At 43.6% G+C, this 21329-nt stretch overlaps 1 long non-coding RNA gene across 2 annotated transcripts in view; it reads right to left on the bottom strand.

The window, feature by feature from the left end:
- The window catches only part of LOC147363487 (uncharacterized), a 31609-nt gene extending 13087 nt beyond the window's left edge, over positions 1–18522 (bottom strand). The window contains exons 1-2 of one of the 2 annotated variants that reach the window (XR_015137212.1): positions 18078–18214; positions 10791–10933 (exon numbers count right to left, since the gene is read on the bottom strand). This is a non-coding gene — a long non-coding RNA (uncharacterized LOC147363487). Of the gene's footprint in view, positions 1–10790; positions 10934–14106; positions 16025–18077 lie in introns of those variants that run through there. The other variant, XR_015137211.1, reaches the window with a different exon arrangement.
- Positions 18523–21329: the final 2807 nt, after the last annotated feature.

The following is a 21329-nucleotide window of genomic DNA, read 5'->3' as shown; positions in this document are numbered from 1 at the left end:
AAAGTAAAAAAATGGCCCTGATTGGTAAACTGTATCTGGACTGGGACAATGTAAGTACCAGGTTGGAAGCTCTTTTTCTGGTTTCCCCTAAGGGCAGTGACTTTTATCACTGGCATGACACTCTGGGGACCATAGAAGCTATGCCCATGGGGTTCTTCCAAAAGATATTGAGTGCTATGGAGCACAAGTCTTCCAATTCAGGGTGGCTTCCATATCCTCCTGATGTGAGTCTCACTGCTTTACATCTGAGTCTCACCTGGGGCCCAGGAGAATAACTGGCGGAAATAGAGGGATGGTTTTGTGGTCAGCTGCTAGGTCCTGCAGGAGAGGAATGCCAGACGTGTCCAGCTAGCTCACTGTGCATCCTAGCCCATGCTACCTTCTGAGTCAGATGGTACCCCATGTGACATGGCAGTCTTGTGAGTCGGCATGTCTAGAAGAGGCTTAGAAGAAGAGCTCCTGGTGGGCTCTGCAGGTGGGGTTTTGACTTGCAGTGAACAAGAGCATTTGCCTGTGAAGCTGTCCGCATGAGTCAACAGTCCAAGTCATATGAACGAAGGGGGTCAAAAGGTACAAATTTCCAGCTGTAAAATAATAAGTCATGGGGATGTCATGTATAGTTTCAGTTTTGCAAGATGCAAAGATTTCTGGAGATTGGTTGCACAACGACGTGAATGGACTTAAAACTCCTGAACACTTGGAAATGGTTAAGATGATAGATGTTATGTGTATTTTACCACAGTTGAAGAGAAACTGACAGGTTCCTCTAAATGTCACACTTAAATCGTGTTTTCAATGGCTGGGCTAATGCTAATGTGTCTAGTTTTTACTATTAGTGGTATAGGAAGATTTCTGTGTCACTTTTCCACTTCTGTCTTCCAGTTGTGGTTAAATAATCATCTATATTTCACCCCTTATCATTTGACCAATTGACAATGTCAGCCACAGGTCACCACAACTTCCCATAAAAGTGGTGACTGTGCCCCTCACTAATGTGAAAATGCAGTCTAGAGGCCGACTGGGGAACGAGCAGCTATACCTAGAAGAAGAAGGAAGACCCTGTCCCTGAGGCCTTCTACTTCTTGGTAGAGCAGTTGGAAAGGGAGGCAATTCTAGGTACCATCCTTTTCCTACCATTCTTCCAGTCAGAATAGTTTCAGAGACCTTTTTTCTATGAAAAGAAAGATCTCCCAATATTTACAATACTTGAGGTTAGAATAAATAATCTTTTTATGAGATAGAGCACTAATATCTTGCTAATAAAAGCTTCAACTCCTAATCCTTTGTTATTCTCTTAAAAAATATAACATCAACAGTGCAATTAAGGCTAAAAATTCTTGCATAAACTCATGTACCCACTTAGGAATGTAATAGAGCAGTTTGTGAGAGTCACTGGATGATTTTGTTTTTGGTAAATCATGGGGTCAGAGAAAACTAAAACCTAAACAACTTTAGAGACCAGCTGGTTTAGAGACCAATGCTTTTCAACCATTATGGGGTCGCAGACCTCTTTGACACTCTGACAAAAATTAGAGGATTTTGATCCTATGTGATTTTATACAAAACTTTGACTTACAATTTATAAGAGTTCTTGTAATTTTCAAGAGTGCAAGAAACTTACAATTTTCAAGAGTTCATGGATGCCCAATCTCCACCCTTAACTTTTCTTCATACATTGAGAATTCCTGCTCTAGTCCCACCCTGTAATTTGGAAATGAGGTTTCTGAGAAACACCACATGTGAAGAAGCAGCCTAGCCGAGCTGGATCCTGGAGAGAGATGAAATCCCATGCAGCTTGATACTGTGTCAGAACTAGCCCTGGTAAAACCCAGGCCCGGACTGTACATGTTCTCTATGGAGGATCAGGCTGAGTAAGACAGTAACAGCCGCCCCTTGGAGCTCCAGCTCTGATGGGGGAACACAGTCAGAATGAGCAGCCATGAGAAACAAGACTGAGGAGGAAGAACACGAGTAGTTGGCCATCCTGGGACAGTCAGAAGAGCATGGACGTGACCCATGGACTGAATAGAGATGATATTGGGGGCAGCTGGGAAGGAGCATGGACTGTGACCCAGGAGTACAGAGAAATAGTAGTCAAAGTTGCTGATGGGCAACGATAGGTGTAGACCAAGAACGAGGCATTGTAGAGCTGCAGAAAGAAGCCTGGATTATTTGTGAGATCCCTCCTCGGGAATTTCTAGAAAACATCACTAGTAAGGGACTAAAAGAAGACTGGACTTCCAGTGTAGTGGATAGGAGCAGTGCTCTTTGGGCTCTTACTACCAATGGGATGGTTTGATTTGGCAGGACACAAAGGGTGTGAAGAATTAATTATGGTCCGTTTTTGCTTAAATTCCCAACTGAAACGTGGCACGAGTCAAACGGACACTCCAGTTAAGACTCTCACAGCTGCTGCCCGGGGAGCACTCGTGGACTTTATAACAGATTATTATAAATCTGCCTAAACCTTGGTTTTCTCATCTACAAAATGGGATCACGGGATCAGGACCTATTGAGCACTATGTTTCTTTCCAATGCAAAAAAAATCTGACTCTGTAACCAATCAGAAAGCCAGAGTTGGGCTGTTTCAGCTCAGCAGATTTAAATGAGTCATTTCTGAATTGCTGGCCTAGCCACTATCCTCTTCAGTCACATATTCCCTTGGGACTTGATTATTTTGGAAAGTTGGGAAAGGGAGGATACAAGAAGCTGAAAAGAAACCTATAAGAGATTATTAAAAAACATTTTCTATAAGAAAGAAAATAAAAAGACGATAATCAGGATTAGGGTTATAGTTCAAGTTGACTGATTACAAGAGTGTACACGACTGGAACTGGGTCTCAGTGGGCAGGGCAAGTGGTCTTCAAGACGGACCCTTCAGGGGCTGCAGCCCCACTTCCCCATTATGCACAGCATGGCCTCATCTGTGTTCAGTTTAATTCTCAGGCTAGGGTAGGGGCGTCTACTGCAGCAACATGGTCAAGCCTGACATTTGCCCATAACTATGTCCAGGGAGAGAGACTGTCCCTTCCTCCGGCTCTCCTAAGGATGGGGAATTTTCCAGAAGCCCCAGCAAACAATGGGGTATAGGATCATGTTCGCTATTTTATAGACACGGTAATTAAGCTCGAGGTCACACAATTGGGTTAGAGCTGGCAACAAAGGCCTTACTCATTAGAATCCAAAATTTCTCTATGTATGTTCCAGCCTTCCTAGGTGGTGCTGGTGGTAAAGAACCTGCCTGCCAATGCAGGAGAAATGGGAGATGCTGGTTCAATCCCTCAGTCAGGAAGATCCCTGGAGGAGGGCATGGCAACCCACTTCAATGTTCTTGCCTGGAGAAACCCATGGACAGAGGAGCCTGGCCAGGCTACAGTCCATGGGGTCACAAAGAGTTAAACACTACTTAGCACGCAAGCAAGTATGTTCCAAAAGGTTTAAATTTGGGGCTTATTCTTTTATCCAGACAGTCTTTTCTAGGGATTAAATGGGAAACTTATGAATGGGGCAAGAAGGAATAAAGAGTTAGAGATAACAATAGTTATCATGTGTGTTTGTGTGTGAAAAAGACAAACATTCCAAGAGCCCAATAATATACAGCTAGTTAGATCAATTTTGGTACATAGATACAATGGAATATCATGCAGCTATTACAGTTTTATTGTGTTAAAAAAAAAGCCGTGGCTCGCAGTAATGTTCACAATATACTGTTACATTAAAAAGCAGGCTATCCTGGCACTCTAGAACCCATGATAGCAACTACTGAAGCCCACGCGCCAAGATGCTCCTCACAACAAGAGAAGCATCATGACTAGACAGTAGGCCCCGCTCACTGTAACTAGAGAAAGCCTGAGTGCAACAACAAAGACCAATTGCAATCAAAAATTTTAAAAATAAAATAATTAAGTAATTTAAAAAGCAGGCTAGAAAACTGTTGTAAAGGAAAATCAGATCTAGATAAATGCAGAGGTGTACACACCCACCAGAGAAGGCAGTGGCACCCCACTCCAGTACTCTTCCCTGGAAAATCCCATGGACGGAGGAGCATGGTGGGCTGCAGTCCATGGGGTTGCTAAGAGTCAGACACGACTGAAGCAACTTCACTTTCACTTTTCACTTTCATGCATTGGAGAAGGAAATGGCAACCCACTCCAGTGTTCTTGCCTGGAGAATCCCAGGGATGGGGGAAGCCTGGTGGGCTGCCGTCTATGGCGTCACACAGAGTCAGACACGACTGAAGTGACTTAGCAGCAGCAGCAGCAGACACCCACATTTTTATCAGTGCTTATCTTTGCATAGTGGAGAAAGGATGATTTTCATTTCCTACTTTGTACTTATCTTTATTTGCTAAATTTATTTAGTGAGAATATATAATAAAGGATTTCTTTGGTGGGAACATTATAATCAGAAAAAAAAGTGTTTGTTAGTTTTAAAAATATTTTCATTTAATTGTCTTTCACCCAGAGCACTGGTGGTCACTGTGGTCACTGTACCCATAGCCAATGAGTGAAGCACCATAGGTGCATTGGGGCTTATGGGGGAGAACAAAAAGCTGCAGATCCTTCTTAGCACTTAGGATATTAGTTATTTCTGAAAATTGAAGTTTCTGGCACAGAGTCAGTGCCTAATAAATACTGTGCAAGTACAGACCAGTTAGGCCATGAAAAATGATTGGAAAATATTAAACAGTGAAATTACCAATTTATGAATGCTCAGCACAACGCTTTCTACAAATTATTTTTGGTAGAGGACAGAATGAGTCTCACACACTCTGCTTTTTCTGGAATCATTCCTGGCTCTCCTGACCACCCAAGTCTTATGGAGCTCTCCCACATTTATCCCTGTTGTCACAGAGGAGAAGCGCTTTCTCTTCGGTTGACCTTCCACGCTCTGGTGAGTCTGTCTCCTGCATATACGGAAAGTACCCAGGAAACAGCATGAGCAAAAAAGTCACATTTTCAGTCTCAAAGTAAAGCCCCAAAAGGAAAAAAAAAAAAAAGCCCAAAGCCTGATGGATTTTAAGGACCAAAGTTATTCAGGTCAGAAGCTAAAATGAGGTGGCCCACCCCACATTCTTTAAATAGGTGAAGGTTGGAGGTTGCCAGGTCCTGAGCAAGCATCATTACAGAAGAGCCATCAAGGGTAGCCCACTGTCTACTCTGCTTTAAAGACAACAGCCCCTCATAATTAGAAACAGCTTTAGTCACATGCCAGATGGTCCGTGCTTCTCTTCCAATTATTTTCAGAAACATCATAAAGAATCATTAGTGACAGTGTGAAATGTCCTTTTTAAAAAAAAAAAAAAGCTATCCAACCTTATGAGTTTAGTCTGATATGAAGATTACAATCTGTTTATTCCTAAGGGTTGGGTTGGTTTTTTTTTTTTTGGCAGGATAAGAATCTTTTTGACTTGAACTTTTATTAATATCACCAGAAATACCAAAACCACATATCTGGTTTAATCACAAAGACCAGACAGTCTTAGAAAAATTTAGCCAAATATCTTCTTATATCACATACACGAGCATGTGCACGCATGTGCATACACAGACACATACTACATTATATATCCTGAGCACTTCCTAAGAAAAAGATGAACAATCAGAAGTTCTGGGAAGCACAGGGTCCATACGATGAAGTAATAGTTTTGAACTCTGTACTGGTCAGACCACTGGGGAATATAAAGTCAAGTTCTGGAAACCATATTTGGAAAGGAGGGCTTCCCCAGTAGCTCAGCAGTAAAGAATCTGCCTGCAATGCAGGAAATGCAGACAGGAGATATAAGTTCAGTCCCTGGGTTGGGAAGATCCCCTGGAGAAAGGAAGTGGCAACCCACTCCAGTATTCTTGCCTGGAAAACCCCAATCCATGGGATTGCAAAAGAATCCGGACGCAACTGGGTGACTAATGACAACTAACAGATTAGAGAAACTCTAAAGAGATTAGCCCAACTAGCATGGTCTTCAGGCTTCCTTAGAGCAGAGTCTGGTTCATACCCTCTCTTCTGCCCACTGTCCCTTGGCACAGTGTCTTATACAGAGAACATCCTCAAAAATGTGTGCTGAATGAATGAATGAAAGAGTAAATGCAGCCATATTTTATGCTTAATTTTTGAAGCAAGTGTATATGCTTAGCCTAGAAATTAAAAGCCATGAAGACTTAACGGCTCATTTCAAATACCTGAAGCGTTCTCATAGAGAATGGGGCAGAGATTTGTTCTCTCTTCTTCTTAAGACGCTTACTTCTTGGAAGGAAAGTTATGACCAACTTAGACAGCATATTAAAAAGCAGAGACATTACTTTGTCAACAAAGGTCCATCTAGTCAAGGCTATGGTTTTTCCAGTGGTCATGTATGGATGTGAGAGTTGGACTATAAAGAAAGCTGAGTGCCAAAGAGTTGATGCTTTTGAACTGTGGTGTTGGAGAAGACTCTTTAGAGTCCCTTGGACTGCAAGGAGATCCAATCAGTCCATCCTAAAGGAGATCAGTCTGGGTGTTCATTGGAGGGACTGATGTTGAAGCTTAAACTCCAATACTTTGGCTACCTGATGCAAAGAGCTGACTCATTGGAAAAGACCCTGATGCTGGGAAAGATTGAGAGAAGGAGAAGAAGGGGACGACAGAGGATGAGATGGCTGGATGGCATCACTGACTCGATGGACATGGGTTTGGGTAGACTCCAGGAGTTGGTGATGGACAGGGAGGCCTGGCATGCTGCGGTTCATGGGGTCACAAAGAGTCGGAAACGACTGAGTGACTGAACCGAACTGAACTTCTTTGGACCAGAACTAGAGTGACTTTGTGAAAACTGCAGGAAGGCAGTTTTGACCCAGCATCATTATTGATTTGTCTATCTACTTTGAAGAAGTATAGGATGTTTGGGTACAGTCCTGATACTCAATTTTAAGTTGAGCATTTTAGGGATATAGAAAGAGAAATTTGGGCTTATGACCAACTTAATATCTTGATCATGAAATCTTTATTGTGTGTGGTGCCAGACGATGCCAAAGGCAGGGTGGGTAGGTTAAAAAGGCAGGACTTCTTCCCTTTAGAAGCTTATAGTTTATTCAGGACTGCAGACAATTAAGCAGGTCGTCACAGAACCACAAGGTAAGAAGTATGACGGTAGGTTCAGGCACCTAGAGCAGGAGGTGCCCAGGGACCCAGGAAGTTTAGATCCGAGTGGTAGTGAGGGGATCATGTGATTCAGCATGCACAAAGGTCCAAGGGACAGGAGAATGGCCTCAGGAGGGTCTGCTGCTCAGCTGAACCCTGCATCTTTTTTTTTTTTTTTTTTTTTTGAGCAGAGAAAGGTTTATTGCAGGACCAGCAGCTCCTGCTTAGAAACTTGTAACCCTCATATGGTTTCCAACCCTGCAATTTTAAACCAGTCATACTTCCCACTTGTAGCTCTATTCACTCGCGGCCTGGGGCATTTCCTCCTATTTTAGCCTTGGTGGTTGAGTTTTGCTTTTTAGTTTCTGATTTTCATCGTTAGGATTTATTATGAGGCTTGGTGCTTATCTCATTCCTCCTCCCAGCCCATCTTTGAGGAAGTTGAGCCTTTAGTAGACATGGAGCTCTCCAAATAGAGGGCAGACTTAGGATACCTGGTCATTTCTGCCAATGTGAACACTACACGTGGGCCAGATGTCCTGTGCCTGAATCAACAGCCATGCCTTCCTGACACGACATACAGCCTGACCAGAATGACACCTGAAAAGCAGCAGGATGATGAAAATGTTCTGGAAGTAGATAGTGGTGATAGTCACAGGCTTGTGAACACAGGCTTGTCACATGGTAACGTGTACACCTTAAAATGGTGAGTTTGGGACTTCTCTGACAGTCCAGTGGTTAAGACCTGTGCTTCCACTGCAAGGGGCAGAGGTTTGACCCCTGGTCAGAAAAGTAAGGTCCCACATGCCTTGAGGTGCAGCCAAATACATAAATGAATAAAATGGTGAATTCTATGGTATGTGACTTGTATCTCAATACTATTTTTTTTCTAGCAACAAGAGATGGCTGCTGGAGGCAGACTGAGCTAAATATCTCTGGTTAAACTTCCTGCTTTCCCTGTATTTACTGGAAGGGAAAGGATTTGTCTTTAGACAGAGTATCTTTGCCATCTTTAGACATTCCTAAGAATTGACAGCCCTGCAAAGGCATGAAAAAAACTTGATTAGTGCTGACTCTATAAACAGTCAGTTCAGTTCAATTCAGTTGCTCAGTCGTGTCTGACTCTTTGCGACCCCATGAATTGCAGCACGCCAGGCCTCCCTGTCCATCACCGACTCCTGGAGTTCACTCAGACTCACGTCCATCGAGTCAGTGATGCCATCCAGCCATCTCATCCTCTGTCGTCCCCTTCTCCTCCTGCCCCCAATCCCTCCCAGCATCAGAGTCTTTTCCAATGAGTCAACTCTTTGCATGAGGTGGCCAAAGTACTGGAGTTTCAGCTTTAGCATCATTCCTTCCAAAGAAATCCCAGGGCTGATCTCCTTCAGAATGGACTGGTTGGATACAGTCAATTAATACTTAAATAATTCCCTGTTGCCAGTTTCATGATTTATAATGTTCAGCATGCTTTCACATTTATCATCATAGGCAGCACTGAGTGGGGAAAGAGCATTTGAGGAAGACCTGAAGCTTGGTCTCGATTTTGAAATTAACAAGAACCTCTGTAACTTCAAAGGCAAAGGTGGGGGCGGAGACACAGAACCTTTGGGTCTCTGTTTTCTCAAGTCTAACATGCGGGAGGGTGGACTCAGTAGACAGTTCATCTCCACGATTCTGTGGATTTCTAACTTTGAAAATCTCCAAAACATCCCTGAAAAGTAAGTAGACAGGGATTACTGTGTCTATGTTACCCATGAAGAAACTAAGGACCAGAAAGAAGAAGAAATCAAGAACTAATTTAAAGAACTTCTTAGCATTTGAACCAGAACCAGAAGTCAGTTCGCCTGAGTCCTAAATCCAGTTTTCTTTCTAATGTTAAAAAAATGTGGACCCTCCGTGCCAGGAATTTACTGTTTAAGTTTATTCAGCTGATGAGGGTTGGAGGCAAGATTGTAGGTTCTTGCAAAAGGTAAGCACTGGAGAAGGGAACACCAGAAAGTGCCTGTCGGTCAGAGCTGGGTCATGGCCATTGTGGAGGAGGAGGTCGGGAGGACTTGTCTGCCAAGGAGTTTGAATTCCCTGGAGCACAAAGAAAGTAGGAGTTGCCAGGAAACCCCAAGTTTTCCAACTTGGCAATTCGTACACAAGTGAGTTTTTATAAGAAATTGCCCAGTTCTTTGGAAACTTCATGTGGTGTGAAATATGCCCTTGAAATTCTATATATTAGCTTAGCAAAAGGCAGGAACATTTTGGAATCCCTGGATTTAGGAGATCTGTTTGCATTTTGTTATAATTACATTCAGCAGAACTGGACAACATGAAATTATATTGCTAAAAACAATTTAATTTTCTGATCTTTGAGACATCTTAATAACAAGTAAACCCCAAGCAGAGTGAAGGTGGAATGGAAAATCAATTTATTCTGAATCAAGAAAAATTAGGTCTTGGCGCTGCATCTACCTAATTGACTGTGTGTCCTTAGACAATTCACTTAACCTCTCAGATCTTCAACTTCCTCACTACAAATAAGGAATTAGAGGAGACCATCTTTAAAGTCCAGCTCAGCTCTAAGATACTGTGACCAGATATCACATACTTCACCCTGAATCTTCTCCCTGAATCTTGGTTATTTCTGTCTATTCCGGCCTATTCAAATGGAACCTTCCATGTCACCCCATTTCTCTTTGTCTAGAATAGAAAGCCTAACCATAGTCTAATGTTACCTCTACCATGAATGTCCACACTGCTAGGGAAAGTTACCTTGGATGGACCTATTACACTTGACCTTGGCAGGAAAGGCGGTACACTATAGTGGTTAAAAGCATGGGCTCCAGAGATAGACAGACCTGGGTGGAACCCTGAGTCTGCCCCATACCAATGACTCTGGGCAAACAAGCTCTCCATGCTCAGTGCTCAGTGAGCACTCAATAAAGTTTAGCTGCGTTGGCCTCTATACTGGAGGTCCAGTATGGCCTTATAAAACCAACACAAGATGGTAAATGTCTGGGAAGAAATGCATCTTTTTTTTCTCCAACACCTCTGGCAAAATTGTTACCCAAAGGTTCCAGGCTCACCCAGCCAGCCATGGGAACAAGGAAAGTGATTTATCCAAGAGGAAGAACATCTGACTCAACACGATTGAAATGAATGGCTTAAATTCTTATGAAGGGGTAGAATGAAAGAGGAGACAAAGAGAGGTAGGGGATGGGGGAGAATTTAAGGAACAAGAGAAATTGTAGGTAGTGAATGAGGTTAGCGCTGATAATTTCTATTTTATGATAAAAGGCATTTCTACTAAAGCCTGTACCCTCTAGAGCCTGTGCTCTGCAACAAGAGAAGCCACCACCATGAGAAGCCCTTGCACTAGAGAGGCCCCTGCTCACTGCAAGTAGAGAAAGCCCACACATAGCAATGAGGATCCAGTGCAGCCAAAAGTAAACAAATAAATTTAAAAACGAAAAGGCATTTCTAAGCAAATTTGGACCATTTTTATCAAGCAGTAGGAATGTATTAACTAACATATTTCCACATCAAGAAATGCATGTGCATTTCCCTGCATGTCAAGTCTGTTTAAAAATTAGGTATTTCATGCTTTAAAATATATAGATATATTTTGACACACACATTCCATCTGGTATGTCTTCATCTCTTCCGTGTGTCATTGATTTTCTTACCAGCTTCCGACTCAGCGTAGATACTGCACCTGGCAGTTTGGCACCAGCTGCCAGTGGCCTCACACGAACCTGTTCGCCACTGTGGGAGGGCAGAGCAACTCCAAGTACCAGGCTAGTCCACACAGGCTTGCGGCCGCCACATTCTGAAACATTAAAGCCGAGACAAGTTGCTAAAACATGAGCTCTGGGTCCAGATGCCCTGGGTTCAGATTTGACTCTGTCATCCCCTAGGTGTGACCTATGGCAGTTACTTCTCAAAGGCTCAGTTTCTACTTCTGCCTTAAAGGGTGGAGGATTTAATGAGCTAGTTCATGAAAAGTATTTAGCCCATGGGCTTTCAAGATGGCACTAGTGGTAAAGAATCCACCTCCCCATGCAGGAGATATAAGATATGTTGGTTTGATCCTTTGGGTCAGGAAGATCCCCTGGAGGAGGGTAGAGCAACCCACTCCACTATTCTTGCCTGGAGAATCCCATAGACAGAGGAGCCTCGTGGGTTACAGTCTACAGGGTTGCAAAGAGTTGGATACAACTGAAGCGACTTAGCAGGGCACAGCATGCCCACGGGCAATGGTCAAAACATATTTATTAACAACGAATATATGAATATATATGAATGGAGCCACAGGATATAGGATCTTAGATTGGTCCCAAGTTCAAGGATATGGGTTAATGGAAACACAATATAAGAATATGAAGGAGATGAGTTTTAGAGGATCTATTCCATGCCCCTGTCTCATATCAACTTAGTACCTATTTTCTAGTGTAACACACTGAACTGCAGAAGACAAAGGAAAGAACTTTTTGTTATAGGAACATGATAGAAACATCAAAATTATTTTCACTGAGCTACGCAAATAAAAACATGAGTAATAGTTCTATTTGTTTGGCCTCAATTAAAAAAAAAAGTCCTGAAAGAAAAAAAATTAATAAAAGCAAAGAAAAACACTGAATGCCATCGGTGGAAGAACCACCAATTCAGTATTTTTTCAAAATCTTCTTATTGTGGTAAAATACACATAAACCTAAAATTTACCATGTTAACCCTTTTTTGTGTGTACAGTTCAGTGGTATTAAATGCATTCATATTGTTATGCAACCGTCACCACCATCCAACTTTAGAACTCTTTTCATCTCTCAAAACTGACAAAGAAATTTTGTACCCTTTAAACAGTAACTACCTATCTGCTCCTCGCCACCCACTCTGTCCCTGGGCAATCAGCATTCGCTTTCTCTCTCTGATTTTGACCACTCTAAGGATCCCACATAAGTGAAATCAAACAGTGTTTCTGTTTTTGTGGCTGGTTTATTTCACTTAACATAATATCCTAAGGTTCATTCATGTTATGTGTCAGAATTTCCTTCCTTCTTAATGCTGGATAATATCCATAGTATTCACATACCACATTTTGTTCATCTGTGCTGCTTCTAAGCTATCATGAATCACGCTGCCCTGAACACATACGGACAAATATCTAATCGAGACCCTGCTTTCAATTCTTCTGAGTATATACACAGAAGAGGAATTGCTGGATCATTTTACAACTCTACTTTTAAATTTTTGAGGAACCACCACACTGTTTTCTAAAGTGGCCAATCCAATTGTTTTTAATCCTGCTCATTGCCATTGTTTTTCACAAAAGTGGGCTTCCCTTGTGGCTCAGCTGGTAAAGAACCCACCTGCAACGCGGGAGATTCAGGTTCTTTCCCTGGGTTGGGAAGATCCCCTGGAGAAGGGAAAGGCTACCCACTCCAGTATTCCAGCCTGGAGAATTCCATGGACTGTATAGTCCATGGGGTCATAAAGAATCAGACACAACTGCGCGACTTTCACTCACTCACTAGAAAAAGTAGAGTCTCCATTTATACATCAAGCAGTGTGCTAAGTGCTTTTTGAGCCCAGTCTCATATAATATAAGTATATTATATGTTTGTATATGTATATATGTATAATATAAGTATAAATATAAGTATACCTACCTGCAAGTAGGTATATTAGTGTGGTGCCCATTTAACAGATGAAGAGATTGTCCAGGTCAGAGAAAGTCAATAGGATTCCTGCCATATCAGTCTTGTCCCAGGACCAGTTTCTCATCACTGCAGGTGCTGCCTCTGATCTGGGTTGTCAAATCTCAGGGACCTAGTGCCCTGGTTTGGGTAGAAGGGAAAGGTGATGTACTGAAAAAAATCTAATGCACACCTTTGGCTGAATTGATGCTTTCAAACTGTGGTGTTGCAGAAGATTCTTGAGAGTCCCTTGGACAGCAAGGAGATTAAGCCAGTCAATCCTAAAAGAAATCAACTCTGAATATTCATTTGAAGGACTGATGCTGAAGCTTAAGCTCCAATACTTTGGCCACCTAATGTGAAGAGCTGACTCACTGGAAAAGACCTTGATGCTGAGAAAGACTAAAGGCAGGAGGGAAAGAGGACAACAGAGGATGAGATGGTTGGATGGCATCACTGGCTCAGTGGACATGAGTTTGAACAAACTCTGGGAGACGATGAAGGACAGGGAAGCTGGGTGTGCCGCAGTCCATGGGGTTGCAAAGAGTCGGACATGATTTAGCAACTGAACAACAATGACTGAAGTTGAAACAGAGTCTTTGTTCAGAGTCAGGGTTGAGGCCAAAGCTGAATAGAGACCATGACAAAAGCCAAAGTTGGGTAATTTTGACTTTAAAATTGATAAGAGGAGTAGGTGTCAATGCAAACCTTGTTTCTCTTACCATGCCACCTCTTAGGCACTTTCAGTAGCTTCCATAGCTCTAGAACTACCAGAGACATATCTGGAATAATGGTGCTCTGTTTAGATTTGAGTCCTCTTAAACAGCTTAATATTGCGTGGGGTCAAGTGTTCTTGGCCCAAATCATTTCCCCCCCTCCAAACACTGCAATATGCCTAACCTTCTCATTATGTGCTGTTCCCATATGGTCTTTCCACCTTCTAAGATTCAAAGTGCTTTTACACAGAGACTCTCATGATCCAACCAACTCACCCAAAAAGTCAGCGGTGGACAGCTAGTATTATCTTCAAATTATGGACTGAGAAACTGAGATACACAGGAACAAAGCCACTCCACAATTTGGAAAACCATCTGTGATGCTATAAAAATGTCTCACTGGACTCTTGACCACATAGATCATTATTTTTATTGCCCTCTCCCTAGATGAGATGTGGCTTAGTTTGAGAGAGTTGTTTATATTTTGGCAAGCTATTAAGTAAAAGAACCTAATTTCAATTCTCCATTCTGGTGGGTGGTAAGAATAAAGGGAATTTAGTTTAGGAGAAGAGGAAATGATAAGAACGAGGAGAAAATGGTCAACCTAAAACTTTTATTCAGAAGCCTTTTGGCTAATCCATGGATTTAATTTGTCTGACCACAGGTTGGTGGTTAGATGGAGTGGGTTGAATTCCTAAACCATGACTGTGGCCACACAGTCAAGTTTGGGTCCCACACCTCCCTTTCTGCAGGAATCCGTGACTGAGTAACAACAGTTCAAGCTGATGTATCACTGGGATATCAACAAGGAGAAGGCCTAGAAACAGAGTCAAGATAAACAGCTTATTTCTTTTATCCTTCTTACTGTTTCTTGCTCCCTCTCTGTTGTGGTCATCCATTTTTCATTCCATCCCATTTCCTCTTTTTTCCCTTTCATTTCCTCATTTTGGAACAGTGAGAGGTCACAGTCTTGCTGCCAATGGTTGCAACACCCTCCATAGTCATGGCTGCCAGGAAGCCAGGGTTGGGCCCTGTCTAGCAGCCTTGAGGGAGCATCTGGTCTTCAGTGGGAGGGAGTCTGGAATGACAATGGGGTCCTCAGATCTCATGTAGACCCTTCACTTTGAATTTTGTCACCGACGTCTCTTGTCAAAGGCCATTTAGAATTTGAAGAATGGGTAGTCTCATCTGTCAATCTTTTCTTTAATGGTTTTCAGGTTTGTGTCTTATGTAGAAAGACCTGCCTAATGCTAAGATTATATATTTAAACAGATACATCATATTTCTCTCAACAGAAATTTGGGGAAGCTGACACGCTGGAAATAGGGCTGTCTCATAAAACTTGGAATATATGGATATTGTGCATGCACTTGGACTCTGAGATTTATTCTCTCCAGAAAAATGCCAGATTTACCTTTCCTCCTCGATCCTTCTTTCACTTCATCCCCCGCCTCCCACTTACACTACAGCCATCTCATCTTTGGGTGAGGGAGCATTCAGTTGCTTAGAATCAGAAACCCACTCAGACTAACTTAAGGAAATGGGGATTTCTTGTACATGTATAAGGCACTATTATGAAACCCAGTTTTGAGAATTACTCTTGGAGCACTGAAGAGTCCCAGGCAGCTACTGTTCCTCCTCCCTTTCTCTCAGTTTTCTTTGTCTCTGAGCATCGTCTCCATCTCCTCCCTCTAATCCAGCTTCCTTATTTGCACATGACCTAAGAGAGCTACATGCTTCACAGGATCCTGCGACAGGATTGTATGGATCCAGCACCCACAGAAAACTAGCAACCCCAGACTCTCAGTGTCCCAACTCCAAAAACTATAGAAGACAGTCTGATTGGTTCCAAGTGGGCCCGATGTCTGCTCCTAGTTCAGTTACTGATGGCAGGGGCATCTGTCACGTGGTTGTCCCTCAGCGACAGCAGGCAAGGTAAGGTTCTTGAAGAAGGGAATGTGGCAGGGAGAAAGTGACTGGTGTTAACTAGTCCAGTTCCCATCCCCACGTTGCTCTGAGACTTCTGTCCCTCTTCACTAAGTAGTCACGGCTGATCATCTGATTGTCTCTGATCATCCATGCCCCTGATCATCTCTAAGTGGATTCTAGTCTTGCCTATGGCAGGATTGACACCGGATCCAGGACCTTTTGGGAATGGACTGTGTTTCTGTTCATAGAGGAAGTTCTCATCTACAGTTGCATTCTCATGGATGCTGGGAAAGGGAAAAGGCCTGGGCTGCAGATGGAGCGGGATCAGTAATGCCAGCCGCCTTGGCCACAGGGGGATTGTTCTGTGTGGCCACACACCACCCCCCAGGCTAACACAGTGTGCGAGGGGAGGAAGGTATGGAAAGGCTGTTGCTGTCCATGTCCTGGTTTTCTGCCTACCGCTCGTTACTCTTGTCATGTGGCAAGTGGATGTGATGATGGCAATACACAGAAAAAGTTGAATCCAGGAGTTGCTTCTGGAATTCTCTTCAGAGAGTCAGTATAGTCCAAAGAAGTTGACTCCTGAAAAAAGAAATCTTTTCATTTTCTACAACCAGACTAAAGATTGGGGGCTACCTAAAAGAAGAGGATATGGAGGGGCCTTGATTGACTTCACAGCTCTATTTCCTTATCTGTGAGAAAATAATCTGCCTGGTGATGGAGGATCTTTTGAGATCTCACTAAACTCCAAAATCATGTTGTTATATTAGTGTGATTTATAATGTATGCATAATTTAATCAGCATACCGCTTTTTAGCACACCAAAAGATATTCATTGCTAAAATGCTCTGTGGACAAAAAAAAATACTAAGGCTACATGTTGAGACCAAATCAATATAAAAATGTTGTTAAAATGTCTCTCCTTTCTACTTTGCCTGTCTTTAACCAACCACCTTCCTCCAGAATAGTCCCCTGGAGTATAAAATGCTGCCTCAGCATGAGAGAAATGCATACAATTTGTAATGATTCTCCACACGGGAGCTAGTATAGAACCACCACAAAGCACAGAGCTGGATTTGAAAGCGTCTTTCCTATGCCAGTTTTAAGTATTGACCCAGACTGCTGTTGCTAACAAAGGAATCAGCACTGATGGCTTTTGAGAAATTAATCATCCTCCTTTGGAAAAGTACGACACAGCAATGCCAATCACCTGCAACGGTTTGGATTTAGATTTTGGCCTCAAGGTGTAGGCATGGTAGATAAACAGAAGCTTAACAGAATTCAAGGTTGTTTGCTATGGCCCAGGTGGCACTAGTCATAAAGATCCTGCCTGCCAACACAGAAGACACAGGAGATACGGATTCAATCCCTGGGTCGGGAAGATCCCCTGAAGGAGGGCATGGCAACCCACTTCAGTATTATTGCCTGGAGAATCCCATGGACAGAGGAACCTGGTGGGCTACAGTCCACGGGGTCACAAAGAGTCAGACATGACTGCAGCAACTTAACATCACACACGCCATGTCCTGAGCCACTGTAGATGGAAAGAGTTTGCAGTGTTGTCGTTTGGGCCACCTCTGATTGAAGGCACAGGTCTGTTTCAGAGAAGTTCTTTTACATTTATTATTTTTGGCTATGTCGGGTCTTTGTTACAGTGCATGGGCTCCTCATTGTGGCCATCGGGCTTCTCTCTAGTTGCGGCTCTTGGGCTTAGTTGCCACGTGACTTGTGGGATCTTAGTTCCCTGAGCAGGGACAGAACCCAAGTCCCCTGCCCTGGAAGGCAGATTCTTAACCACTGGACCACCAGGGAAGTCCCCATCAGGGAAGTTCTAAATCACGTTTGCCCAAATGTAATCATAGCTGCATCCACCTCAAAGTGACTGGTTATCACTGAGCAGTGATTTATTTCACATGAAACAGACATGAATCCCTTGTTCTTTTTATTTTTGTTTTAGTGTGATCCCCAAGTAAAGACTCCTTACTGTGAGGACTGTCTATTCCAGCTCCACGGATAATTAGGTGGGGGAAGATGGAGACGCTTGCCCCGAAGAGTAGAGGCTACGGCATCCTGGTTGGACCACTCTGGTTTTCTCATCAGAATCAACTGGAGACTTGTGTGTCACTGCTAGTCCCCAGGAAGGTCTCAGACATAAGCTACATAATCTGTCCAAGAATCAAAGGGCTTTGGAGTGACAGTCACAGGCTGGGTACCTAGCGCTCCAGAGCCCTCACCCTTCAGGCACAAGAGATCACAGTCCCCTAACTTCTCTGACTTAAGCATGGCAACTGCTGATATTCTGCCAGGCTGGGGCCCCGGCTGTGGCGTGGGGCTGTGGTAGCAGTGAGTGGTGTGTATGCCCTGTGGTTGCAAATTGGGTCTAGGACAGGGAAAGAAGTGCAAAGTAGCACTCAATCAGCAACTTTCAAATATCGTGTCTCTTCAGTGTGTCACCAGATACGTATTATTGTCCTCTCTTAAAAAGAAGCAGACTGAGCCTATTCCTGACCGAGAAGACAGAAGCTTTCAGGCGCACGCCCTTGGCACTGTGGCATCCTAGCAGCCATCTTTTTTGGTATCTCTCTTTCAACCTTCTTAACCCTGGCCCTGCCCAGCTGCTCCCCTGATCACTTACCTCCAGGAGACCCATGACCTGTCCTCTTGTCTCTGCCCAGGACCTGCACTCAGGCTGCCCCTTCCTTCTTCCTCCATGGGCTGGGGGAGCACCCCCTCTTTGGGACCTCTCTTCAGGGACTCACATTCCCACTCAGTTCAGAAAAGCAACAAAAACCAGTATATAGACCAGTTTGGCAGATACCCTTTTAAAGAATGTCCTTGAAGCTTCCATGTTTCAAAACATTTTCAGCAAGTTTTCATTAAATCGTTTTAAATGTTGCAGCAGAGAGGGCCTGGAAAGTAAATCTGGGGGTACAAAGGAACTCAGAAAGAGGCTTCCTTTCACGGGTCTCCTTTTCCAAACAAGTTGAAAACACAAGAGTCCAGGCAGATAATATATGAACATGTCCAGAGATGCAAAACACACAGCGAACCTCTGCAGCATCAGAGCAGAGATGAGAGAGGGTGGAAATTACCCTCTAAGTTCATTTGTTAAAGCTCATTATTTACTTTTAAAGTACTGTTTGTGTGGAACCCAAGGACAGGAACATACTGACCCATCCTTCCTCTGGCCGGCTGCCCTCCTGCTGACGGTAAATGTAAACGCCCGGGGTACTGGTAAACCGCCTAGTGGAAGCACAAATTGGAAAAGACAAAAAAATAAGCTTCCTCGAGACCGTGAGTGTGCCAGGATCATGAATATGCAAGATACATTAGGTCGTTAGTGAGTTCCCAGACGCTGCAGATGCTGAGCGTGGGGGGCGTGGGCGGGCGCCACTGACGCACTAGATCGTGTGTACCGACGCTCCACCAAACTGAGGGCCTGTCTGGTCTGTGGCACACATGTTGGGGCCTCCATAAGGCTGGGTGGAGGCCGGGGCAGGACCACTGGCCTGGGACTTGGGGGGACAAGACAGAATTCCACAGGGATTCGGAGTGCTTTCAGCAGAACATTGCCTACAGAGCAGTGCTGTGTCAGAGTTGAGAGTCCTCCAGCTGAGGGCTGGAGGGCTAGAGTTCCCCAAAATTGCGGTGATGTAAGCAAAGAGGGCTCAAGAAGGCCATTCTTCTTGCAAGTTTCTACAGGTTTTCCTAGGCTGAGGCTCTCAAGATTTTAGGCAAGGGGCTCCAAGAATAATGCAGTTCATTATAGTATGTATTCAGATACCTTGTTTGAGAATCAACATGACATAAGACTTCCCTGAAGTCCAATTTTAATGGTGTGATTGTCAAACGTCTTTGGAAACCTGCCTTTTAATGCCTTCTCCTGTTCCCTACACTTGGTTTTCAAGGCAACAGGGTCTTATAGGTGAACTTTTTTAGAACTGCAGCATTGACTTTAAGGGAATGCTCATATTCTCAGTATAATATCAGCAAGAACCACTGAAGAAATCAGAGATTACTGGGAGGGAAAATGGCTCCAAAAATATGCCTTTGATTCTGCCATAGATCTGACACCCTAGAAACATTTGGAAGGTGGACTGGAGCTGGATTCTGTGACTCAGGATGTGTGGTCTTCCCACCAGGGGGTCCAATGCTCTTCCTTATCTCCACTCCCCAAGTTGTGGCAGAAGAGCCCCTTTCAGATTGCACTACCGTAAATTAACTGCATCTGATTAACCATGGTGTGAAGATGCAGTAGGGGACAGTCAGAGGTCTAGGGTGTCCTTTGCTGTCCCTCGTTAGGTACAGATGTTGAAGCCTGGAGTTACTGACCCGGGATTTCAAAGAGTTCTACCTCTGCCCTTCTTGATTCTCTAGTGAGAGTCTTATCTGATGGGTATCTGGGGAAGTTGGAGGCAAGAGAGCTTTAGCTCTTCTGGGAATCTTTATTTCCTCAGCGTGGATTGACTAAACTCTTCCAGAAAGTTCTATACAGGCAAATTCACAATCTCACTCAATGCAATGAATATCTGTGGAGTTGAGTAGCTCAAAAATGGCCACTATTCTGGGCTATATAAGGTAATGCAAGAAAGAGAGGATGAAGGAAAATTGTGTAGCACCACAGAGTAGCACACCACAGAGAAGGGACAACAGAGGATGAGATGGTCAGATGGCATCACCGACTCAATGGACATGAGTCTGAGTAAACTCTGGGAGTTGGTGATGGACAGGGAGGCCTGGCATGCTGCAGTCCGTGGGGTCACAGAGAGTCAGACACAACTGAATGATTGAACTGAACTGAACTGAGTAGCAAAGATACACTGTGTTGGTGTCTGTCAAACTTAGACTTAAAGCTTGGTTCTGCCTCTTATATTGAAGTCATCTTGTACTAACTGTTAACCGCACTGAGGACATGGGTTCAATCCCTGGTCTAGGAAGATCTCACATGCTGAGGGGCAACTAAGCCTGTGCGCCACAGCTACTGAGCCCACATACCCCAGAGCCCATGCTCCACAACAGGAGAAATCACCGCAATGAGAAGCCCTCACACCACAACTAGAGAAAGCCTGCATGCAGTGACAAAGACCCAGTGCAGCCAAAAACAAATAAGTACATTTTTAATCAATAAATATATAAAACAGTGCCTGCTGCTGAGCTGCCATGAAGTTTTACATAAAATAACCAGCGGGCAGCCAGACATAGTAGGTGATCGGTGAAAAGTACCTGCTATCAGAATTAACATTGTTAAAATGACTGTACCGCCCAAGGTAATCTACAGATTCAGTGCAATCTGTATCCAAACACCAGTGGCATTTTTCAAAGAACTAGAACAAATAGGTCTAAAATTTCTATGGAAACACTAAAGAGCCTGAATAGTCAAAGAAATCTTGAGAAAGAGCAAAGCTGGAGGTATCATACTTCTGGATTTCAAACTGTACTACTAAGACAGTAACTGAAGCAGTATGGTATGGGCACAGAAACAGGCACACGTAGATCAAGGGAACAGAGAGCTAAGAAATGAACCCGCATTTGTATGGTTAACTAATCCATGACAGAGTCTAGAATATACTTCTTTAATAATGATGTTGGGAAAACTGGACAGCTACATGCAAAAGAATCAAGTTGGGCTATTTTCTCACACCATAGAAGAAAATAAAATCAGAACTTCTTTGGTGGTCCAGTGGTTAAGAATCCCCCTGCTAATGCAGGAGACACCGTTTGAGTCCCCGGTCCAGAAAGATTGCACATGCCACAGAGCGACTAAGCCCATGTGGCACAACAACTGAGCCCGTGGTCTGTGACAAAAGTCACTACCATGAGAAGCCCCTGCTCCACCACTACAGACTAGCCCCCACTCACGGCGATTAGAGAAACCTTGCCAACAGCA

Source organism: Bos grunniens, chromosome 11 (assembly GCF_055505025.1).
Source record: "Bos grunniens cultivar Pamir isolate PY7600 chromosome 11, Bosgru_T2T1.0, whole genome shotgun sequence".
NCBI classification, from domain to species: Eukaryota; Metazoa; Chordata; class Mammalia; order Artiodactyla; family Bovidae; genus Bos; species Bos grunniens.
The sequence above is the reverse complement of the archived record's forward strand: the minus strand, read 5'-3'. Positions and strand labels throughout refer to the sequence as shown.